Source organism: Phyllobates terribilis, unplaced genomic scaffold, assembly GCF_046119375.1.
Source record: "Phyllobates terribilis strain yellow unplaced genomic scaffold, ASM4611937v1 Scaffold_2__4_contigs__length_985480577, whole genome shotgun sequence".
NCBI classification, from domain to species: Eukaryota; Metazoa; Chordata; class Amphibia; order Anura; family Dendrobatidae; genus Phyllobates; species Phyllobates terribilis.
The window spans coordinates 971,979,938-971,996,122 of NW_027362762.1; the positions used below are offsets into that span (position 1 = coordinate 971,979,938).

The 16,185-nt window shown below is 46.8% G+C and overlaps 1 protein-coding gene across 3 annotated transcripts in view; it reads right to left on the reverse strand.

The window, feature by feature from the left end:
- The window catches only part of HAO2 (hydroxyacid oxidase 2), a 321,468-nt gene that overhangs the window by 90,228 nt on the left and 215,055 nt on the right, over positions 1-16,185 (reverse strand). Inside the window, exon 1 of one of the 3 annotated variants that reach the window (XM_073668730.1) lies at positions 3,367-3,388. The exons of the other annotated variants lie outside the window; for them this stretch is intronic. The gene's annotated coding sequence lies outside the window, so the exon portion shown is untranslated. Of the gene's footprint in view, positions 1-3,366; positions 3,389-16,185 lie in introns of those variants that run through there. 3 annotated transcript variants of the gene reach the window in all.

Consider the following 16,185-nt stretch of genomic DNA (forward strand, 5'->3'; position numbering starts at 1 on the left):
GTCCGAATAATACCGCCATACAGTGTCCGCATAATACCTCCATAAAGTGTCCGAATAATACCGCCATACAGTGTCAGCATAATACCGCCATACAGTGTCCGAATAATACCGCCATACAGTGTCCGAATAATACCGCCATACAGTGTCCGAATAATACCGCCATACAGTGTCAGCATAATACCTCCATACAGTGTCTGAATAATACCGCCATACAGTGTCCGAATAATACCGCCATACAGTGTCTGAATAATACCGCCATACAGTGTCAGCATAATACCGCCATACAGTGTCCGAATAATACCGCCATACAGTGTCCGTATAATACCGCCATAGTGTCCGCATAATACCGCCATACAGTGTCCGAATAATACCGCCATACAATGTCCGCATAATACCTCCATAAAGTGTCCGAATAATACCGCCATACAGTGTCAGCATAATACCGCCATACAGTGTCCGAATAATACCGCCATACAGTGTCCGCATAATACCTCCATAAAGTGTCCGAATAATACCGCCATACAGTGTCAGCATAATACCTCCATACAGTGTCTGAATAATACCGCCATACAGTGTCCGAATAATACCGCCATACAGTGTCTGAATAATACCGCCATACAGTGTCAGCATAATACCGCCATACAGTGTCCGCATAATACCGCCATACAGTGTCCGCATAATACCGCCATACAGTCTCCGTATAATACCGCCATACAGTGTCCGAATAATACCGCCATCCAGTCTCCGTATAATACCGCCATACAGTGTCCGAATAATAACGCCATATAGTGTCCGCATAATACCGCCATACAGTGTCCGCATAATACCGCCATACAGTGTCTGAATAATACCGCCATCCAGTCTCCGTATAATACCGCTATACAGTGTCCGAATAATACCGCCATATAGTGTCCGCATAATACCGCCATACAGTGTCCGCATAATACCGCCATACAGTGTCTGAATAATACCGCCATACAGTGTCCGAATAATACCGCCATACAGTGTCCGTATAATACCGCCATACAGTGTCCGTATAATACCGCCATACAGTGTCCGTATAATACCGCCATACAGTGTCGCCATACAGTGTCCGCATAATACCGCCATACAGTGTCCGAATAATACCGCCATACAGTGTCCGAATAATACCGCCATACAGTGTCCGTATAATACCGCCATACAGTGTCCGAATAATACTGCCATACAGTGTCCGAATAATACCGCCATACAGTGTCCAAATAATACCGCCATACAGTGTCCAAATAATACCGCCATACACTGTCCATATAATACCGCCATACAGTGTCCGAATTATACCTCCATAGTGTCCGTATAATACCGCCATACAGTGTCTGAATAATACCGCCAGTGTCCGTATAATACTGTCATACAGTGTCCGAATAATACCGCCATACAGTGTCCAAATAATACCGCCATAGTGTCCGAATAATACGCCACACAGTGTCCGTATAATACCGCCATACAGTGTCCTCATAATACCGCCATAGTGTCCGCATAATACTGCCATACAGTGTCAATATAATACTGCCATAGTGTCCGCATAATACCTCCATACAGTGTCTGAATAATACCGCCATACAGTGTCCGTATAATACCGCCATACAGTGTCCGAATAATACCGCCATAGTGTCCGAATAATACGCCACACAGTGTCCGTATAATACCGCCATACAGTGTCCTCATAATACCGCCATAGTGTCCGCATAATACCGCCATACAGTGTCAATATAATACCGCCATAGTGTCCGCATAATACCGCCATACAGTGTCCATATAATACCGCCATACAGTGTCCGCATAATACCGCCATACAGTATCCGCATAATACCGCCATACAGTATCCGCATAATACCGCCATACCGTGTCCGTATAATACCGCCATAGTGTCCGTATAATACTGCCATACAGTGTCCGCATAATACCGCCATACAGTGTCCGTATAATACCGCCATACAGTGTCCGAATAACACCGCCATACAGTGTCCGTATAATACCGTCATGCAGTGTCCGTATAATACCGTCATACAGTGTCTGAATAATACTGCCATACAGTGTCCGTATAATACCGCCATACAGTGTCCGAATTATACCTCCATAGTGTCCGTATAATACCGCCATACAGTGTCTGAATAATACCGCCAGTGTCCGTATAATACTGTCATACAGTGTCCGAATAATACCGCCATACAGTGTCCAAATAATACCGCCATAGTGTCCGAATAATACGCCACACAGTGTCCGTATAATACCGCCATACAGTGTCCTCATAATACCGCCATAGTGTCCGCATAATACCGCCATACAGTGTCATTATAATACTGCCATAGTGTCCGCATAATACCTCCATACAGTGTCTGAATAATACCGCCATACAGTGTCCGTATAATACCGCCATACAGTGTCCGAATAATACCGCCATAGTGTCCGAATAATACGCCACACAGTGTCCGTATAATACCGCGATACAGTGTCCTCATAATACCGCCATAGTGTCCGCATAATACCGCCATACAGTGTCAATATAATACCGCCATAGTGTCCGCATAATACCGCCATACAGTGTCCATATAATACCGCCATACAGTGTCCGCATAATACCGCCATACAGTATCCGCATAATACCGCCATACAGTATCCGTATAATACCGCCATACCGTGTCCGTATAATACCGCCATAGTGTCTGTATAATACTGCCATACAGTGTCCGCATAATACCGCCATACAGTGTCCGTATAATACCGCCATACAGTGTCCGAATAATACCGCCATACAGTGTCCGTATAATACCGTCATGCAGTGTCCGTATAATACCGTCATACAGTGTCTGAATAATACTGCCATACAGTGTCCGTATAATACCGCCATACAGTGTCCGCATAATACCGTCATACAGTGTCTGAATAATACCACCATACTGTGTCCGTATAATACCGTCATACAGTGTTTGTATAATACCGTCATGCAGTGTCCGTATAATACCGTCATACAGTGTCCGAATATTACCGCCATACAGTGTCCGAATAATACCGCCATACAGTGTCCGTATAATATCGCCATACAGTGTCCGTATAATACCGCCATACAGTGTCCGAAGAATACCGCCATACAGTGTCCGTATAATAGCGCCATACAGTGTCTGAATAATACGCCATACAGTGTCCGTATAATACCGTCATACAGTGTCTGAATAATACCGCCATACAGTGTCCGTATAATACCGTCATACAGTGTCTGAATAATACGCCATACAGTGTCAATATAATACCTCCATACAGTGTGCACATAATAGCCACATGCGGCCGGTGGTAAGTCCCTGCTGGCCGCAGGCTGTGAGAGCTCACCTGCTGCTCCTCAGTTTGCTCCTGTGAGTCCCGTCATCTCATGGCCATACCGCAGCCTGTGAATATCCGGAAACAGAACAACTGCGCTGCCAGGTTATAACCTGAAGGGGGCGACATAGGACAAGTGATGGAGGAGGTGACGGTACAGCGCATTGTACAGTGCACACTGTGGAGTTACTCTGTCCATTGTATTGTGGACATTTCTGTTGCGCAGTCCGGAGTCTCCGCTGCAGGTAACTGACACGCTGCAGCTCGTGAACCCGCGCCGCCGCTGAGTCTGTACAGCGGCCAATAGAAGCGCAGACGTAAAATAACCTGGCACTCAATAGACGTAGGAGTTCTTTTTTATAAAATGAACTTTAATTATGGATTGCAGTACAACAAGCAGACGTTTCATCACAAGGACCTTCATCCGTGTACAGATATGCTATGGAGAAAGGCTGTGGCCGGGTTTGGCACTGAGCACTGTGGGATGCAGAGTCCAGAAGAACAGCGAGGACTAATCCCAGAAGTCAGGGGAGGGGGTCCCCGAATCCTCATCAGGCCTGACCCCAGAACCAAGCCCAGACCCCAGAGCCATGTATCTAATCCTATCCTCTGTGATACTATCTGCTGAGCCGTGTATCTAATCCTATCCTGTGTGATACCGTCTGCTGAGCCGTGTATCTAATCCTATCCTGTGTGATACTGTCTGCTGAGCCGTGTATCTAATCCTATCCTGTGTGATACTGTATGCTGAGCCGTGTATCTAATCCTCTCCTGTGTGATACTGTCTGCTGAGCCGTGTATCTAATCCTCTCCTGTGTGATACTGTCTGCTGAGCCGTGTATCTAATCCTATCCTGTGTGATACTGTCTGCTGAGCCGTGTATCTAATCCTCTCCTGTGTGATACTGTCTGCTGAGCCGTGTATCTAATCCTATCCTGTGTGATACTGTCTGCTGAGCCGTGTATCTAATCCTATCCTGTGTGATACTGTCTGCTGAGCCGTGTATCTAATCCTATCCTGTGTGATACTGTCTGCTGAGCCGTGTATCTAATCCTATCCTGTGTGATACCGTCTGCTGAGCCGTGTATCTAATCCTCTCCTGTGTGATACTGTCTGCTGAGCCGTGTATCTAATCCTCTCCTGTGTGATACTGTCTGCTGAGCCGTGTATCTAATCCTCTCCTGTGTGATACTGTCTGCTGAGCCGTGTATCTAATCCTCTCCTGTGTGATACTGTCTGCTGAGCCGTGTATCTAATCCTATCCTGTGTGATACTGTCTGCTGAGCCGTGTATCTAATCCTATCCTGTGTGATACTCTCTGCTGAGCCGTGTATCTAATCCTATCCTGTGTGATACTGTCTGCTGAGCCGTGTATCTAATCCTATCCTGTGTGATACTGTCTGCTGAGCCGTGTATCTAATCCTCTCCTGTGTGATACCGTCTGCTGAGCCGTGTATCTAATCCTATCCTGTGTGATACTGTCTGCTGAGCCGTGTATCTAATCCTATCCTGTGTGATACTGTCTGCTGAGCTGTGTATCTAATCCTATCCTGTGTGATACTGTCTGCTGAGCCGTGTATCTAATCCTATCCTGTGTGATACTGTCTGCTGAGCCGTATATCTAATCCTCTCCTGTGTGATACTGTCTGCTGAGCTGTGTATCTAATCCTCTCCTGTGTGATACCGTCTGCTGAGCCGTGTATCTAATCCTCTCCTGTGTGATACTGTCTGCTGAGCCGTGTATCTAATCCTCTCCTGTGTGATACTGTCTGCTGAGCCGTGTATCTAATCCTATCCTGTGTGATACTGTCTGCTGAGCCGTGTATCTAATCCTCCCCTGTGTGATACTGTCTGCTGAGCCGTGTATCTAATCCTATCCTGTGTGATACTGTCTGCTGAGCTGTGTATCTAACCCTATCCTGTGTGATACTGTCTGCTGAGCCGTGTATCTAATCCTATCCTGTGTGATACTGTCTGCTGAGCCGTGTATCTAATCCTATCCTGTGTGATACTGTATGCTGAGCCGTGTATCTAATCCTCTCCTGTGTGATACTGTCTGCTGAGCCGTGTATCTAATCCTCTCCTGTGTGATACTGTCTGCTGAGCCGTGTATCTAATCCAATCCTGTGTGATACCGTCTGCTGAGCCGTGTATCTAATCCTCTCCTGGATCATACTGTCTGCTGAGCTGTGTATCTAATCCTCTCCTGTGTGATACTGTCTGCTGAGCCGTGTATCTAATCCTCTCTTGTGTGATACTGTCTGCTGAGCCATGTATCTAATCCTCTCCTGTGTGATACTGTCTGCTGAGCTGTGTATCTAATCCTCTCCTGTGTGATACTGTCTGCTGAGCCGTGTATCTAATCCTGTCCTGTGTGATACTATCTGCTGAGCCGTGTATCTAATCCTCTCCTGTGTGATACTGTCTGCTGAGCCATGTATCTAATCCTACCCTGTGTGATACTATCTGCTGAGCCGTGTATCTAATCCTCTCCTGTGTGATACTGTCTGCTGAGCCGTGTATCTAATCCTACCCTGTGTGATACTGTCTGCTGAGCTGTGTATCTAATCCTCTCCTGTGTGATACTGTCTGCTGAGCCGTGTATCTAATCCTCTCCTGTGTGATACTGTCTGCTGAGCCGTGTATCTAATCTTCTCCTGTGTGATACTGTCTGCTGAGCCGTGTATCTAATCCTCTCCTGTGTGATACTGTCTGCTGAGCCGTGTATCTAATCCTCTCCTGTGTGATACTGTCTGCTGAGCCGTGTATCTAATCCTATCCTGTGTGATACTATCTGCTGAGCTGTGTATCTAATCCTATCCTGTGTGATACTGTCTGCTGAGCTCTGTATCTAATCTTCTGTGTGATACTGTCTGCTGAGCTGTGTATCTAATCCTCTCCTGTGTGATACTGTCTGCTGAGCCGTGTATCTAATCCTCTCCTGTGTGATACTGTCTGCTGAGCCGTGTATCTAATCCTCTCCTGTGTGATACTGTCTGCTGAGCCGTGTATCTAATCCTCTCCTGTGTGATACTGTCTGCTGAGCCGTGTATCTAATCCTCTCCTGTGTGATACTGTCTGCTGAGCCGTGTATCTAATCATCTCCTGTGTGATACTGTCTGCTGAGCCGTGTATCTAATCCTCTCCTGTGTGATACTGTCTGCTGAGCCGTGTATCTAATCCTCTCCTGTGTGATACTGTCTGCTGAGCCGTGTATCTAATCCTACCCTGTGTGATACTGTCTGCTGAGCCGTGTATCTAATCCTCTCCTGTGTGATACTGTCTGCTGAGCCGTGTATCTAATCCTACCCTGTGTGATACTGTCTGCTGAGCCGTGTATCTAATCATCTCCTGTGTGATACTGTCTGCTGAGCCGTGTATCTAATCCTCTCCTGTGTGATACTGTCTGCTGAGCCGTGTATCTAATCCTCTCCTGTGTGATACTGTCTGCTGAGCCGTGTATCTAATCCTACCCTGTGTGATACTGTCTGCTGAGCCGTGTATCTAATCCTCTCCTGTGTGATACTGTCTGCTGAGCCGTGTATCTAATCCTACCCTGTGTGATACTGTCTGCTGAGCCGTGTATCTAATCCTACCCTGTGTGATACTGTCTGCTGAGCCGTGTATCTAATCCTATCCTGTGTGATACTGTCTGCTGAGCTGTGTATCTAATCCTCTCCTGTGTGATACTGTCTGCTGAGCCGTGTATCTAATCCTCCCCTGTGTGATAATGTCTGCTGAGCCGTGTATCTAATCCTCTCCTGTGTGATACTGTCTGCTGAGCCGTGTATCTAATCCTCTCTTGTGTGATACTGTCTACTGAGCCGTGTATCTAATCCTCTCCTGTGTGATACTGTCTGCTGAGCCGTGTATCTAATCCTCTCCTGTGTGATACTGTCTGCTGAGCCGTGTATCTAATCCAATCCTGTGTGATACTGTCTGCTGAGCCGTGTATCTAATCCTCTCCTGTGTGATACTGTCTGCTGAGCCGTGTATCTAATCCTACCCTGTGTGATACTATCTGCTGAGCCGTGTATCTAATCCAATCCTGTGTGATACTATCTGCTGAGCCGTGTATCTAATCCTATCCTGTGTGATACTGTCTGCTGAGCCGTGTATCTAATCCTACCCTGTGTGATACTATCTGCTGAGCCGTGTATCTAATCCTATCCTGTGTGATACTGTCTGCTGAGCCGTGTATCTAATCCTACCCTGTGTGATACTATCTGCTGAGCCGTGTATCTAATCCTACCCTGTGTGATACTATCTGCTGAGCCGTGTATCTAATCCTACCCTGTGTGATACTATCTGCTGAGCCGTGTATCTAATCCAATCCTGTGTGATACTGTCTGCTGAGCCGTGTATCTAATCCTCTCCTGTGTGATACTGTCTGCTGAACCCTGTATCTAATCCTACCCTGTGTGATACTGTCTGCTGAGCCGTGTATCTAATCCTCTCCTGTGTGATACTGTCTGCTGAGCCGTGTATCTAATCCTCTCCTGTGTGATACTGTCTGCTGAGCCGTGTATCTAATCCTCTCCTGTGTGATACTGTCTGCTGAGCTGTGTATCTAATCCTATCCTGTGTGATACTCTCTGATGAGCCGTGTATCTAATCCTATCCTGTGTGATACTGTGTGCTGAGCTGTGTATCTAATCCTATCCTGTGTGATACTCTCTGCTGAGCCGTGTATCTAATCCTATCCTGTGTGATACTGTCTGCTGAGCCATGTATCTAATCCTATCCTGTGTGATACTGTCTGCTGAGCCTTGTATCTAATCCTCTCCTGTGTGATACTGTCTGCTGAGCCGTGTATCTAATCCTATCCTGTGTGATACAGTGTGCTGAGCCGTGTATCTAATCCTCTCCTGTGTGATACTATGTGCTGAGCCGTGTATCTAATCCTATCCTGTGTGATACTGTCTGCTGAGCTGTGTATCTAATCCTATCCTGTGTGATACTGTCTGCTGAGCCGTGTATCTAATCCTCTCCTGTGTGATACTGTCTGCTGAGCCGTGTATCTAATCCTCTCCTGTGTGATACTGTCTGCTGAGCCGTGTATCTAATCCTATCCTGTGTGATACTGTCTGCTGAGCCGTGTATCTAATCCTATCCTGTGTGATACTGTCTGCTGAGCCGTGTATCTAATCCTATCCTGTGTGATACTGTCTGCTGAGCCGTGTATCTAATCCTATCCTGTGTGATACTGTCTGCTGAGCCGTGTATCTAATCCTATCCTGTGTGATACTGTCTGCTGAGCCGTGTATCTAATCCTCTCCTGTGTGATACTGTCTGCTGAGCCGTGTATCTAATCCTCTCCTGTGTGATACTGTCTGCTGAGCCGTGTATCTAATCCTATCCTGTGTGATACTGTCTGCTGAGCCGTGTATCTAATCCTATCCTGTGTGATACTGTCTTCTGAGCCGTGTATCTAATCCTATCCTGTGTGATACTGTCTGCTGAGCTGTGTATCTAATCCTATCCTGTGTGATACTGTCTGCTGAGCCGTGTATCTAATCCTATCCTGTGTGATACTGTCTGCTGAGCCGTGTATCTAATCCTCTCCTGTGTGATACTGTCTGCTGAGCCGTGTATCTAATCCTCCCCTGTGTGATACTGTCTGCTGAGCCGTGTATCTAATCCTATCCTGTGTGATACTGTCTGCTGAGCTGTGTATCTAATCCTATCCTGTGTGATACTGTCTGCTGAGCCGTGTATCTAATCCTATCCTGTGTGATACTGTCTGCTGAGCCGTGTATCTAATCCTCTCCTGTGTGATACTGTCTGCTGAGCCGTGTATCTAATCCAATCCTGTGTGATACTGTCTGCTGAGCCGTGTATCTAATCCTCTCCTGTGTGATACTGTCTGCTGAGCCGTGTATCTAATCCTCTCCTGTGTGATACTGTCTGCTGAGCCGTGTATCTAATCCAATCCTGTGTGATACCGTCTGCTGAGCCGTGTATCTAATCCTCTCCTGGATCATACTGTCTGCTGAGCCGTGTATCTAATCCTCTACTGTGTGATACTGTCTGCTGAGCCGTGTATCTAATCCTCTCCTGTGTGATACTGTCTGCTGAGCCGTGTATCTAATCCTCCCCTGTGTGATACTGTCTGCTGAGCCGTGTATCTAATCCTCTCCTGTGTGATACTGTCTGCTGAGCCGTGTATCTAATCCTATCCTGTGTGATACTGTCTGCTGAGCCGTGTATCTAATCCTATCCTGTGTGATACTGTCTGCTGAGCTGTGTATCTAACCCTATCCTGTGTGATACTGTCTGCTGAGCCGTGTATCTAATCCTATCCTATGTGATACTGTCTGCTGAGCCGTGTATCTAATCCTATCCTGTGTGATACTGTCTGCTGAGCCGTGTATCTAATCCTATCCTGTGTGATACTGTATGCTGAGCCGTGTATCTAATCCTCTCCTGTGTGATACTGTCTGCTGAGCCATGTATCTAATCCTCTCCTGTGTGATACTGTCTGCTGAGCCGTGTATCTAATCCTATCCTTTGATGCTGTGTATCTAATCCTATCCTGTGTGATACTGTCTGCTGAGCCGTTTATCTAATCCTCTCCTGTGTGATACTGTCTGCTGAGCCGTGTATCTAATCCTATCCTGTGTGATACTGTCTGCTGAGCCGTGTATCTAATCCTATCCTATGTGATACTGTCTGCTGAGCCGTGTATCTAATCCTATCCTGTGTGATACTGTCTGCTGAGCCGTGTATCTAATCCTATCCTGTGTGATACTGTATGCTGAGCCGTGTATCTAATCCTCTCCTGTGTGATACTGTCTGCTGAGCCATGTATCTAATCCTCTCCTGTGTGATACTGTCTGCTGAGCCGTGTATCTAATCCTATCCTGTGATGCTGTGTATCTAATCCTATCCTGTGTGATACTGTCTGCTGAGCCGTTTATCTAATCCTCTCCTGTGTGATACTGTCTGCTGAGCCGTGTATCTAATCCTCTCCTGTGTGATACTGTCTGCTGAGCCGTGTATCTAATCCAATCCTGTGTGATACCGTCTGCTGAGCCGTGTATCTAATCCTCTCCTGGATCATACTGTCTGCTGAGCCGTGTATCTAATCCTCTCCTGTGTGATCCCTCTGCTGAGCTGTGTATCTAATCCTATCCTGTGTGATACTGTGTGCTGAGCTGTGTATCTAATCCTATCCTGTGTGATACTGTCTGCTGAGCTGTGTATCTAATCCTCTCCTGTGTGATACTGTCTGCTGAGCCGTGTATCTAATCCTATCCTGTGTGATACTGTCTGCTGAGCTGTGTATCTAATCCTCTCCTGTGTGATACTGTCTGCTGAGCCGTGTATCTAATCCTCTCCTGTGTGATCCCTCTGCTGAGCCGTGTATCTAATCCTCTCCTGTGTGATACTGTCTGCTGAGCCATGTATCTAATCCTCTCCTGTGTGATACTGTCTGCTGAGCTGTGTATCTAATCCTCTCCTGTGTGATACTGTCTGCTGAGCCATGTATCTAATCCTACCCTGTGTGATACTATCTGCTGAGCCGTGTATCTAATCCTCTCCTGTGTGATACTGTCTGCTGAGCCGTGTATCTAATCCTACCCTGTGTGATACTGTCTGCTGAGCTGTGTATCTAATCCTCTCCTGTGTGATACTGTCTGCTGAGCCGTGTATCTAATCCTCTCCTGTGTGATACTGTCTGCTGAGCCGTGTATCTAATCTTCTCCTGTGTGATACTGTCTGCTGAGCCGTGTATCTAATCCTCTCCTGTGTGATACTGTCTGCTGAGCCGTGTATCTAATCCTCTCCTGTGTGATACTGTCTGCTGAGCCGTGTATCTAATCCTCTCCTGTGTGATACTGTCTGCTGAGCCGTGTATCTAATCCTATCCTGTGTGATACTATCTGCTGAGCTGTGTATCTAATCCTATACTGTGTGATACTGTCTGCTGAGCTCTGTATCTAATCTTCTGTGTGATACTGTCTGCTGAGCTGTGTATCTAATCCTCTCCTGTGTGATACTGTCTGCTGAGCCGTGTATCTAATCCTCTCCTGTGTGATACTGTCTGCTGAGCCGTGTATCTAATCCTCTCCTGTGTGATACTGTCTGCTGAGCCGTGTATCTAATCCTCTCCTGTGTGATACTGTCTGCTGAGCCGTGTATCTAATCCTCTCCTGTGTGATACTGTCTGCTGAGCCGTGTATCTAATCCTACCCTGTGTGATACTGTCTGCTGAGCCGTGTATCTAATCCTCTCCTGTGTGATACTGTCTGCTGAGCCGTGTATCTAATCCTCTCCTGTGTGATACTGTCTGCTGAGCCGTGTATCTAATCCTCTCCTGTGTGATACTGTCTGCTGAGCCGTGTATCTAATCCTATCCTGTGTGATACTGTCTGCTGAGCTGTGTATCTAATCCTCTCCTGTGTGATACTGTCTGCTGAGCTGTGTATCTAATCCTCTCCTGTGTGATACTGTCTGCTGAGCCGTGTATCTAATCCTCCCCTGTGTGATAATGTCTGCTGAGCCGTGTATCTAATCCTCTCCTGTGTGATACTGTCTGCTGAGCCGTGTATCTAATCCTCTCTTGTGTGATACTGTCTGCTGAGCCGTGTATCTAATCCTCTCCTGTGTGATACTGTCTGCTGAGCCGTGTATCTAATCCTCTCCTGTGTGATACTGTCTGCTGAGCCGTGTATCTAATCCTCTCTTGTGTGATACTGTCTGCTGAGCCGTGTATCTAATCCTCTCCTGTGTGATACTGTCTGCTGAGCCGTGTATCTAATCCTATCCTGTGTGATACTGTCTGCTGAGCCGTCTATCTAATCCTCTCCTGTGTGATACTGTCTGCTGAGCCGTGTATCTAATCCTCTCCTGTGTGATACTGTCTGCTGAGCCGTGTATCTAATCCTATCCTGTGTGATACTGTCTGCTGAGCCGTATATCTAATCCTCGCCTGTGTGATACTGTCTGCTGAGCTGTGTATCTAATCCTATCCTGTGTGATACTGTCTGCTGAGCCGTGCATCTAATCCTCTCCTGTGTGATACTGTCTGCTGAGCCGTGTATCTAATCCTATCCTGTGTGATACTGTCTGCTGAGCCGTATATCTAATCCTCGCCTGTGTGATACTGTCTGCTGAGCCGTGTATCTAATCCTATCCTGTGTGATACTGTCTGCTGAGCCGTGTATCTAATCCTATCCTGTGTGATACTGTCTGCTGAGCCGTGTATCTAATCCTATCCTGTGTGATACTGTCTGCTGAGCCGTGTATCTAATTCTATCCTGTGTGATACTGTCTTCTGAGCCGTGTATCTAATCCTATCCTGTGTGATACTGTCTGCTGAGCTGTGTATCTAATCCTATCCTGTGTGATACTGTCTGCTGAGCCGTGTATCTAATCCTATCCTGTGTGATACTGTCTGCTGAGCCGTGTATCTAATCCTCTCCTGTGTGATACTGTCTGCTGAGCCGTGTATCTAATCCTCCCCTGTGTGATACTGTCTGCTGAGCCGTGTATCTAATCCTATCCTGTGTGATACTGTCTGCTGAGCTGTGTATCTAATCCTATCCTGTGTGATACTGTCTGCTGAGCCGTGTATCTAATCCTATCCTGTGTGATCCTGTCTGCTGAGCCGTGTATCTAATCCTCTACTGTGTGATACTGTCTGCTGAGCCGTGTATCTAATCCTCTCCTGTGTGATACTGTCTGCTGAGCCGTGTATCTAATCCTCCCCTGTGTGATACTGTCTGCTGAGCCGTGTATCTAATCCTATCCTGTGTGATACTGTCTGCTGAGCCGTTTATCTAATCCTATCCTGTGTGATCCTGTCTGCTGAGCCGTGTATCTAATCCTCTACTGTGTGATACTGTCTGCTGAGCCGTGTATCTAATCCTCTCCTGTATGATACTGTCTGCTGAGCCGTGTATCTAATCCTCTCCTGTGTGATACTGTCTGCTGAGCCGTGTATCTAATCCTCCCCTGTGTGATACTGTCTGCTGAGCCGTGTATCTAATCCTCTCCTGTGTGATACTGTCTGCTGAGCCGTGTATCTAATCCTCTCCTGTGTGATACTGTCTGCTGAGCCGTGTATCTAATCCTCTCCTGTGTGATACTGTCTGCTGAGCCGTGTATCTAATCCTCTCCTGTGTGATACTGTCTGCTGAGCCGTGTATCTAATCCAATCCTGTGTGATACCGTCTGCTGAGCCGTGTATCTAATCCTCTCCTGGATCATACTGTCTGCTGAGCCGTGTATCTAATCCTCTACTGTGTGATACTGTCTGCTGAGCCGTGTATCTAATCCTCTCCTGTGTGATACTGTCTGCTGAGCCGTGTATCGAATCCTCCCCTGTGTGATACTGTCTGCTGAGCCGTGTATCTAATCCTCTCCTGTGTGATACTGTCTGCTGAGCCGTGTATCTAATCCTCCCCTGTGTGATACTGTCTGCTGAGCCGTGTATCTAACCCTATCCTGTGTGATACTGTCTGCTGAGCCGTGTATCTAATCCTATCCTATGTGATACTGTCTGCTGAGCCGTGTATCTAATCCTATCCTGTGTGATACTGTCTGCTGAGCCGTGTATCTAATCCTATCCTGTGTGATACTGTATGCTGAGCCGTGTATCTAATCCTCTCCTGTGTGATACTCTCTGATGAGCCGTGTATCTAATCCTATCCTGTGTGATACTGTGTGCTGAGCTGTGTATCTAATCCTATCCTGTGTGATACTCTCTGCTGAGCCGTGTATCTAATCCTATCCTGTGTGATACTGTCTGCTGAGCCATGTATCTAATCCTATCCTGTGTGATACTGTCTGCTGAGCCTTGTATCTAATCCTCTCCTGTGTGATACTATCTGCTGAGCCGTGAATCTAATCCTCTCCTGTGTGATACTATGTGCTGAGCCGTGTATCTAATCCTATCCTGTGTGATACTGTCTGCTGAGCTGTGTATCTAATCCTATCCTGTGTGATACTGTCTGCTGAGCCGTGTATCTAATCCTATCCTGTGTGATACTGTCTGCTGAGCCGTGTATCTAATCCTCTCCTGTGTGATACTGTCTGCTGAGCCGTGTATCTAATCCTATCCTGTGTGATACTGTCTGCTGAGCCGTGTATCTAATCCTCTCCTGTGTGATACTGTCTGCTGAGCCGTGTATCTAATCCTATCCTGTGTGATACTGTCTGCTGAGCCGTGTATCTAATCCTATCCTGTGTGATACTGTCTGCTGAGCCGTGTATCTAATCCTCTCCTGTGTGATACTGTCTGCTGAGCCGTGTATCTAATCCTCTCCTGTGTGATACTGTCTGCTGAGCCGTGTATCTAATCCAATCCTGTGTGATACCGTCTGCTGAGCCGTGTATCTAATCCTCTCCTGGATCATACTGTCTGCTGAGCCGTGTATCTAATCCTCTACTGTGTGATACTGTCTGCTGAGCCGTGTATCTAATCCTCTCCTGTGTGATACTGTCTGCTGAGCCGTGTATCTAATCCTCCCCTGTGTGATACTGTCTGCTGAGCCGTGTATCTAATCCTCTCCTGTGTGATACTGTCTGCTGAGCCGTGTATCTAATCCTCCCCTGTGTGATACTGTCTGCTGAGCCGTGTATCTAACCCTATCCTGTGTGATACTGTCTGCTGAGCCGTGTATCTAATCCTATCCTATGTGATACTGTCTGCTGAGCCGTGTATCTAATCCTATCCTGTGTGATACTGTCTGCTGAGCCGTGTATCTAATCCTATCCTGTGTGATACTGTATGCTGAGCCGTGTATCTAATCCTCTCCTGTGTGATACTCTCTGATGAGCCGTGTATCTAATCCTATCCTGTGTGATACTGTGTGCTGAGCTGTGTATCTAATCCTATCCTGTGTGATACTCTCTGCTGAGCCGTGTATCTAATCCTATCCTGTGTGATACTGTCTGCTGAGCCATGTATCTAATCCTATCCTGTGTGATACTGTCTGCTGAGCCTTGTATCTAATCCTCTCCTGTGTGATACTATCTGCTGAGCCGTGAATCTAATCCTCTCCTGTGTGATACTATGTGCTGAGCCGTGTATCTAATCCTATCCTGTGTGATACTGTCTGCTGAGCTGTGTATCTAATCCTATCCTGTGTGATACTGTCTGCTGAGCCGTGTATCTAATCCTATCCTGTGTGATACTGTCTGCTGAGCCGTGTATCTAATCCTCTCCTGTGTGATACTGTCTGCTGAGCCGTGTATCTAATCCTATCCTGTGTGATACTGTCTGCTGAGCCGTGTATCTAATCCTCTCCTGTGTGATACTGTCTGCTGAGCCGTGTATCTAATCCTATCCTGTGTGATACTGTCTGCTGAGCCGTGTATCTAATCCTATCCTGTGTGATACTGTCTGCTGAGCCGTGTATCTAATCCTCTCCTGTGTGATACTGTCTGCTGAGCCGTGTATCTAATCCTATCCTGTGTGATACTGTCTGCTGAGCCGTGTATCTAATCCTATCCTGTGTGATACTGTCTGCTGAGCCGTGTATCTAATCCTCTCCTGTGTGATACTGTCTGCTGAGCCGTGTATCTAATCCTATCCTGTGTGATACTGTCTGCTGAGCCGTGTATCTAATCCTATCCTGTGTGATACTGTCTGCTGAGCCGTGTATCTAATCCTCTCCTGTGTGATACTGTCTGCTGAGCCGTGTATCTAATCCTATCCTGTGTGATACTGTCTGCTGAGCCGTGTATCTAATCCTCTCCTGTGTGATACTGTCTGCTGAGCTGTGTATCTAATCCTCTCCTGTGTGATACCGTCTGCTGAGCCGTATATCTAATCCTCTCCTGTGTGATACTGTCTGCTGAGCCGTGTATCTAATCCTATCC